Consider the following 8610-nt stretch of genomic DNA (forward strand, 5'->3'; position numbering starts at 1 on the left):
CCCGAAAAAGTCTGCTGCAGGGAGATACCAGCTCTTTGCGAATGACATTGTTATTATGCAGTCATCATCTGTTTTATAATCCATGTCACTTACTCTTTCAAATATTTAAAGTAGTGCTGTCAAACGATTAAAATATGTAATCGTGATTAATCGCATTTATGTCATAGTTAACTCAAAATTAATCGCGATGAATCGCACATTTTTATCTATTCTAAATGTCCCTTCATTTATTTAATTTTTCCATCATTTTATTTTTATTTTAATGCCCTTATCAACATGGAAAAGTGGATTGGCTTGCTTTATGCAAATGTTTTATTTTATTGAAAACCAACATTGCCAAACAGGGCAGTACAAAATACAATTATAAAGTGTACATTTCAGGTACACAAGGACTCAGCCCATAGTGCAGTTAAACCATGGCTTAATATTTTTTTTTTTCAAGTTTGCTGGGAACATAGCAGTCAGGCCTCTTATTTCAGAAACAATGAACCGTAACAGTTAGGTTACCAATAAAAGGTAAGCCTACTACTTCTTTGCTTTCAGCCAGCTGCCTGTTGACATTTTCAGACAACAGTGAAGCTCGCTTCTTTTGCACAACACAACTTTTAAAAGTAAACTTTCCATTCAGAAGCTTTTTAAGATCCATTTCGCCGTATCACGCTCACCATTCACTCAAACCGTAACGTTAGCATACTACACAGTTTGCGAGGCCAAAAAGAACGTTAATCTAAAAAAAATATATATATATCGCGTTAATCTTGCGATAAAAAAAATTACGCCGTTAAAATGGGTTTGCGTTAACGGTGTTAATAACGTGTTTAACTGACAACACTAATTTAAAGTTACAAGACTGTGTGCATGGTTGATCATCCTGGCCTCGAACCTATCTGCTTGCATGTGTTCTCACTACAGAATGCATTCAACATCTAGAGAGCAGACTATGGGCCTTTACGTCTAAGAGATCAGACTATGGGCCTTTACGTCTAAGATAACAGACTATGGGCCTTTACATCTAAGAGAGCAGACTATGGGCCTTTAAGCAGACTATGGGCCTTTATGTCTAAGAGAGCAGACTATGGGCCTTTACGTCTAAGAGAGCAGACTATGGGCCTTTATGTCTAAGAGAGCAGACTATGGGCCTTTACGTCTAAGAGAGCAGACTATGGGCCTTTAAGCAGACTATGGGCCTTTATGTCTAAGAGATCAGAATATGGGCCTTTACGTCTAAGAGGAAGAGAGCAGACTATGGGCCTTTACGTCTAAGAGAGCAGACTATGGGCCTTTACGTCTAAGAGAGCAGACTATGGGCCTTTACGTCTAAGGGGAAGAGAGCAGACTATGGGCCTTTACGTCTAAGAGAGCAGACTATGGGCCTTTACGTCTAAGAGATCAGACTATGGGCCTTTACGTCTAAGAGAGCAGACTATGGGCCTTTACGTCTAAGAGATCAGACTATGGGCCTTTACGTCTAAGAGAGCAGACTATGGGCCTTTACGTCTAAGAGAGCAGACTATGGGCCTTTAAGCAGACTATGGGCCTTTACATCTAAGAGAGCAGACTATGGGCCTTTACGTCTAAGAGATCAGACTATGGGCCTTTACATCTAAGAGAGCAGACTATGGGCCTTTACATCTAAGAGAGCAGACTATGGGCCTTTACATCTAAGAGAGCAGACTATGGGCCTTTACGTCTAAGGGGAAGAGAGCAGACTATGGGCCTTTATGTCTAAGAGAGCAGACTTTGGGCCTTTACGTCTAAGGGGAAGAGAGCAGTATGTTTTTCTGTTCATACGAGTTGTCAGTAATTTCTGTAATACAAATATGACAGAGGAAACAGTCATTTATTGTCTTCAATGTATTTTCTTCCTCAGTGTTACTTTGCTTTCTGCTCATCTTACATATGGCAATTGATTACATGTTACATATCAAACACTGAAAGCACACAAAACTGTTTCTGTAGACTTTTATTATCAGAAAGATTGCCATTTCGAATGCCACAGAGCTTTTATCAACAGAAAGATTGCCATATCGAATGCCACAGAGCTTTTTAAACATAGTTATTAAATGCACTGGCAAGTACGTAATAGCTGATTGTCTGGAGGTAATAAATACAAAAAAAGACAAAAATGATATGTTGCGGCGAGACAGGGTCTCACTACACCTTTTTTTTTAATCAGAAGACCGGAGACTGGATGTAGAAATCTGGAGTTTTATTGTAATCGATACGTTCTGCATGCCTTTTTAAGGCCCATATTTTCATATGGTCTGTTCTGGTGTGGTCGGTGGATTTAGCATGCCTCTTGGCATCAGTGTATTCTTTCATCTTTTGTTGTTTGTCCTTCACTCTTTCATGCATGGCACTGTCAGATGGAGGGACAGGCATGTCAATTACCTGAAGCTTTGTTCTCATTCGTCGGTCATAGAGCAGTTCTGAAGGGGATACTCCAGTGGTAGAATGTGGAGTTGCCCTGTAGTCCATCAGGTATGTTCTCAGGAATGGCTTCCAAGGTTCCCCTTGAATTGAAGCAGTTTGCAGGCAGTCTTTCACACATCTGTTGAATCTTTCAACTTCCCCGTCAGCTCCTGGGTAATAAACTGAAGATCTCATGTGTTGAATACCCCTCTTTTTGAGAAAGTCTGAGAAGTCAGCAGAGAGGAATTGAGGACCGTTATCACTTATAAAGTCTTTTGGATTCCCTTCTTGTGAAAAAACTGTAGTCAGAAATTGTATGATGGTAGCCGTATCAGCCCGGGGAGAGAAAGCTACTTCCGGCCACTAGTCAACCATTGTGATAGCACCTCCTGACTGTAGATTTGCCATCTCAAATGGGCCCACGATGTCCACCGACACTTTTTCCCAGGCAGCAAATGGTAAGGGAACAGGTTGAAGTGGGGCATCATGGGTGACAGTGGACTTATCATTCTGGCTGCATGTTGTACAGTTCTTAATCATAGTTTCTATGTGACAGTCCATTTTAGGCCACCAATACAATTACCTAAGGCGCTGTTTTGTGCGCACAATACCTTGGTGCGTTTCATGACCAATATCAATGAGTCTCTTCTGCAGTGACTCAGGCACCAGCAATCGATGAGTACCTCTGACGATGCATTCATTCATGACTGCAAGTTCATGGCGAATATTTTTTTTTTTTTTTTTTTTTTTTTACAAGTGTTTGTAAACCCCCCCCTTTTCTTTCCTACTGTGAGGCGCATTGTGTTACTTCCTTGTATGAAATGCGCCGTACAAATAAAGTTTGATTTGATTTGATTTGATTTGAAGTCAGGTTCCAATGTTGCTTTATGTGAGGGCCAGCCTTTCTGTAGTTGTGCACGTAGCTTTGTTAGCACAAGGCAGGCACGGCACTCTGATTGAAAGTCTCCCTCAGACACCGCATACAGGTCAGTGAGGATGGCTGCAACTGACTCCAACTCTTCTGCACATGCAGTGTCTGTCTCCGGAAGTGGAAGCCTCGATAAACAGTCAGCAACATGATTCAAGGATCCAGTCCTATATTCAACATCATAATCGAACTCTTTCTGGCTATCCGAAGACCAGCACGGTTATTCCCCTTGGTCGTCAGCAATGTCGTAAGGGCTTGATGGTCAGTACGTAACAGAAATGTTCTTCCCCACAGCCAAGTGCGCCACTTCTCAGCAGCCCAGACGCAGGCTAACGCCTCCTTCTCTACAATGGAGTATTTCCTCTCAGCATCAGACAGACTGCGAGATGCAAAAGTAACAGTCTGTTCCGCACCATGACTGTCCAGCTGAGTCAGAACGGCACCTACTCCATAGTCTGAGGCATCTGTAGAGACTATTGCAGGCTTGCTGGGGTCGAAACAACACTAGGGCAGGGCTATGCACTATCAGCTGCTTGACTCTGTCCAACGCGGCTTGAGCTGGGTTATTCCACTGAAATGGACAGTCTTTTCGCTGCAGAGCTCTTATGGGCTCAACGAGAGTTGCATAGTTTGGGCCAAACTTGCTATACCATGCACTCAGGCCAAGAAATGAGCGCAGGGTAGTAGGGTCAGTAGGCGGTGGAGCATTCAGAATAGCAGCAACATGAGAGTCATCCGGCAGCAGACCTTCTGGACCAATCTTTTGGCCAAGAAAGGTTAGAGTAGTTTGACGTAGCTGACATTTATCAACATTGAGTTGCAGTCCTGCATTGTTGATCCTGTGTAGCACAGCACGCAAATTGACCTCGTGAGCGGCTTCTGAAGTTCCATATGTAATGACATCATCAAGATAGCACTGCAACCCTTTTAGGCCACTAAGGATTTGTGTCATCATCTTTTGAAACACAGCCGGAGGTGAACACAGTCCATAGGGTACTCTGCAGTACTGATACAGACCTTCATGTGTAATGAAAGCAGTGAGTCCCCTGCTCTCTTCATGCAATGTCAACTGATGGTAAGCAGATTTGAGGTCCAGGGTAGAGAACATAACAGCCCCATGCAGTTCTGACAGTATGTCTTCAATCAGTGGCAATGGGTGGCTGTCAGTGATTACAGCTTTGTTTGGCTCTCTCAAATCCACACACATGCGTATATCACCACTTTTTTTTTTGTGACTACAATTGGCGAGACCCACTCAGATGCATCAATTTTCTCAATGATTCCATGTTGCTCCAGGTTCCTGAGTTCCTGGGAGACAGCATCACGAACTGAGAGGTAGACGTCTACGTTTTTGCTGTACCGGCTTCACTTCCGCTCGAAACTTCACCTTCTGTACGAAGCCCTTCGCACACCCGAATGCTGTTGGAGACTCGCATTCCTGTTTGCAGTGGGTGTCGAGTTGGCGAAGTGTTGCACACATCTTGACAGTCCCAGTCTCAGATATAACCTGGTCACCTTTAAAGTGTAACTGGAGGGCAGTCACCAGGTCCATGCCCAGTATAGGTGTCCCTGTTTTCACAATGAAGAAGTCTGTCAAAGCACTCTTGCCCTGATAAGTAGTGCTAGCTCTAAGGCATCCTAATACATTCAGTTTCTCTCTAGAGTATGTCACCAGCTGCACTCCAGGCTCCTTTAGTTTAACTGCGCTGAAATTTGCACTGTAAATATTCTCTGGCAGTATAGAGACACTAGACCCTGTATCCACTAACAGTGCGCCTTTGTATTGTGGTTTGCGCGCCTTCTTTTGAACTTGAATGTTGGGCTTTGTATCCGCCACAGAAATGGCCTTGGCATCAGCTATGAAAGCTTCAGTACGCCTAGCAAGAGCCAAAGCACGGTCAAGAGTCAAATCTTCCTCCATTTAAAGTCTTTCACGTATCCGGGTGCTATTGGTTTTCTCCACAATCTGATCACGTAGCATTTCATTCTCAAAACGTTCCGAATTTATACTTTTTAACAAGCTCACGCAGTGATGCTACGTAGTGATCTGTAGACTCACCGACAGCTTGTGCTCGTTGTCTGAAGCGGTATCTCTCCGCAACAACGTTGAGTTTGGGCTCAAAGTACTTTTCCAAAGCACTCACGGATCCGTCATAATCATCTGTTTCGAGTGGTAAGGTGCTGTAGATTAGTTGCCCTTCCGTTCCCACACAGTGAATAAGCAAGGCTCTTTTCCTCACAGCAGGGAAAGCATCACCTCCAATCGCCAGCAAGTAGTTGTCGAAGTAGCCTTTCCACGCAGTAAATGGAATTTTCGGCTCTCCGGGGCAATCCAGGAACACGGCAGGATAGATAGCAGAGACATTTCCTCACTATTATCCTCGTCGCCACTTTGTTGTGGTGTTGTTTCGGAAGACATTAACACACACAAAGCATAAGGAACAGAGAGCGTAGTTTACTCAGTCTCTTAACTTCATCCAGTACATTCAACACGACCCTTCCGCTAGTACTAGCGCCCCTAGTGTCTGTACTCGCAAGTGCATATAATACAATACTACAACAGTGAATGCATAGAACAATACAATATATCAATGGACACAACACCTTCTATATATTGAGCTGTGCTTCTGTAGTTCGCTGTCGGATCGTAATTCATTGTCTGTGCGAATCTATGACTGAATCCTGCATTTTTTCCGAGTAGCCTACCTGGTATCGTATAAGCTTTTCTGATTTTTGATCTGTGTTTTTGCCTTTGGAGTTCTGTTTGCCTGTTTTCTCATTTGGACTTTCTGATTTTTGCTCTACTGTGTTTTTGCCTTTTGGAATTTTTGCGTGTTCTGTTTTGAAGGAAATAAATCTACAAGTGTTTTTTGCAACCTGGTCTGCGATTGGGTCCTTTCTGTGAGAAAGCCTAACAATAATGGCTGTGTCCCGGACTTCAGGCAACACAGAGACATGAGTGGACAGAGTTGATTGGATACAGACAGCACAGGGGGCACAGGGGAAATAACGAGGAGAATGCCAAAGTCAAACTGGGAATTAACGCTCAGGAGATAAAGTCCAATAGTACAAAGCTCACGCCAACTTGGAAAACAAGGCACGGGAGCACAGGAACACGAGAGCCAGGGAGAGAAGACGGAGAGATAGAGTGACCTGGAAGTCTGGGATGGAGACGGGAATGATGGTAGGAAGTGAACAGTCCAGAGCTTGGATCTTCTGGGGTAAGTCCTGTGGAAACGAGGCCAGACGAGGAAGTGGGGGAGTGAGGAGTTTATATAGTGCAGTGGTGGGGGAGTGACAGGTGCTTGTGATTAGCCAATCAGGGGACTGGGAATGGGACTGAGGCAGGAATTTTCAATTAAAGCTTGTGACACTCACTGAAGGTTGGATCTGCTTTCACTGGTTTCTTGGACCGTCCTAACAGTACAAACACTGTATTTTAGTCCTGCACAGAGATACAGTCAGTAGTGGAGGGAGTACTGAAGCTTAGTACTTAAGTAAAAGTAAAAATACCCAGCAAAAAAAAAGTCACACCTTTTAAATTTAACTCATTCCTGTCTGTCTGTGCCTGAGAAGCCGTTTCACACAGCAAGCATTGCTAGTGCTGATATACAGATAGATACATGGGCAGTGGTGGGAGTTCCTGCATAATAAAAGCTGCATTGAGATCAATTCTGTGTTCAACACTTCTCCATTGACAGTATGGGACAGTACTATCAGAGTTTCATTGCACACATTATAGCTGACAACCAATCTGAGAGGGGTGGGGTATCACTGAGTAAAAGACATGGTGCTTACTGCCCTCTCCATAGCCACTCCTTGCCTGAAAGTCTTCTGAAAAGCAGTAAAGACCACAGAAGACCATAATAGAGTGTATTCTTCTGTAAAGGTAACACATTTCCTTTTGTCTGTAAAGAATCCTCAAAGATTTACAAGAATTGCCTTACCCAGGAGAATATTTCATTATCACACACAGAATAGAGCCATTAAAATGACCTTTGAAACAAGAGCATTATTATTGTATTCATGCTGAGTATTTATTTAGGTGGAATATTATACTTTTGGTCTGCAAAAAGATTTGAGCTTTGGCTTTACTCTAATAATATTGGTTGTAGGTTGGGTGTTGGTTTCAGCACAATGTACACAGAACATCTACACAGTTTTTCTGAACCTGCATTAACCTGCTTACAGGTGAGGGCAGTATGAACAGATTCATTAGCCCCCACTTCATTTCACTGCCCCCTCTCATGGTCATTCTTGGTATGGCAGTGTGATGCCCAGATGGCTAGTTTGAAATTAACATGAATTTTGATTCAAGCATAAGACGCTTGTTAAAACATACAATTACTGTTTGCACACTTTAAGAGCTTTTGAGCTTTCTTGTTTTATGCTTGAAGAGTGTGACACAGCATGAATCAAAGGCTCCTTTGGTGTGATGTCAATCCTTTTACACTGGAGCAAACCACTAACATCTGGCAGCCAGAGAAGACAAGGCCACACTGACACTCTGCTCCTACTCCCCTTACCCCTGTAACAGTAAACCTTTGAGCACAGTGTATACCCACTAAACTGGTCTTGTTTGTATCATGTATTTACCACCGGATGTCTGTATATATATTATGTACACCTACCAAATGCAGGATATGTACAACACCTGTTGTTTCCCATCCCCTTCTGCCACACAACCCTCCCCCCATCCCCCCTTCCTATCTCCACCCGGCCGACCTCAAGCAGATGGGTCCCCCCTTATGTGCCGTGGTTCTGCTTAACCCTTTCGTGCATGGGGTCCACATGCGTGGACAGTTAATTAAACTCCATTTTATTCTGGATTATCATAGTAATATTCTCCAAACCACATAGGGGCAGAGTCAGTAGACTCAGAGCAATATAATAACAATATGTATCATCTTGTATTTGGAATGTTAACTGTGTAATGACATCATTAAGACAAGATGGCTGACGGTGCTGGGCATGTGCTGAATACTCCAGGCATATCTGTTAAAACCTTCTACCCAAGAAGGAAAAATCAGGCAAAAAAAATATTAGTATGTAAGGGAAAGTGTGTTGAACAAATTTGTGTTTAAAAAAATGAAATTTGATGTAAAATATAGTTTGTACACCCTAAAAACCAACTGTCCACATACGTGGACGCATGCATTAGAGGAATCGGATACCGTCCACATATGTGGACGTCATGCATCAGAGGAATCGGATGACATTAAATCTGATTATAAAACCTGGTATTTTTTTTATTTGCATTGTTCAAATGA

General features: G+C 43.1%; 1 pseudogene; it reads right to left on the reverse strand.

Moving 5' to 3' along the window:
* Positions 1-6415: 6415 nt before the first annotated feature.
* LOC122130095 overlaps positions 6416-8610 on the reverse strand; it is a 9568-nt pseudogene continuing 7373 nt past the window's right edge.

This window comes from Clupea harengus, unplaced genomic scaffold (assembly GCF_900700415.2).
Source record: "Clupea harengus unplaced genomic scaffold, Ch_v2.0.2, whole genome shotgun sequence".
NCBI lineage: Eukaryota > Metazoa > Chordata > Actinopteri > Clupeiformes > Clupeidae > Clupea > Clupea harengus.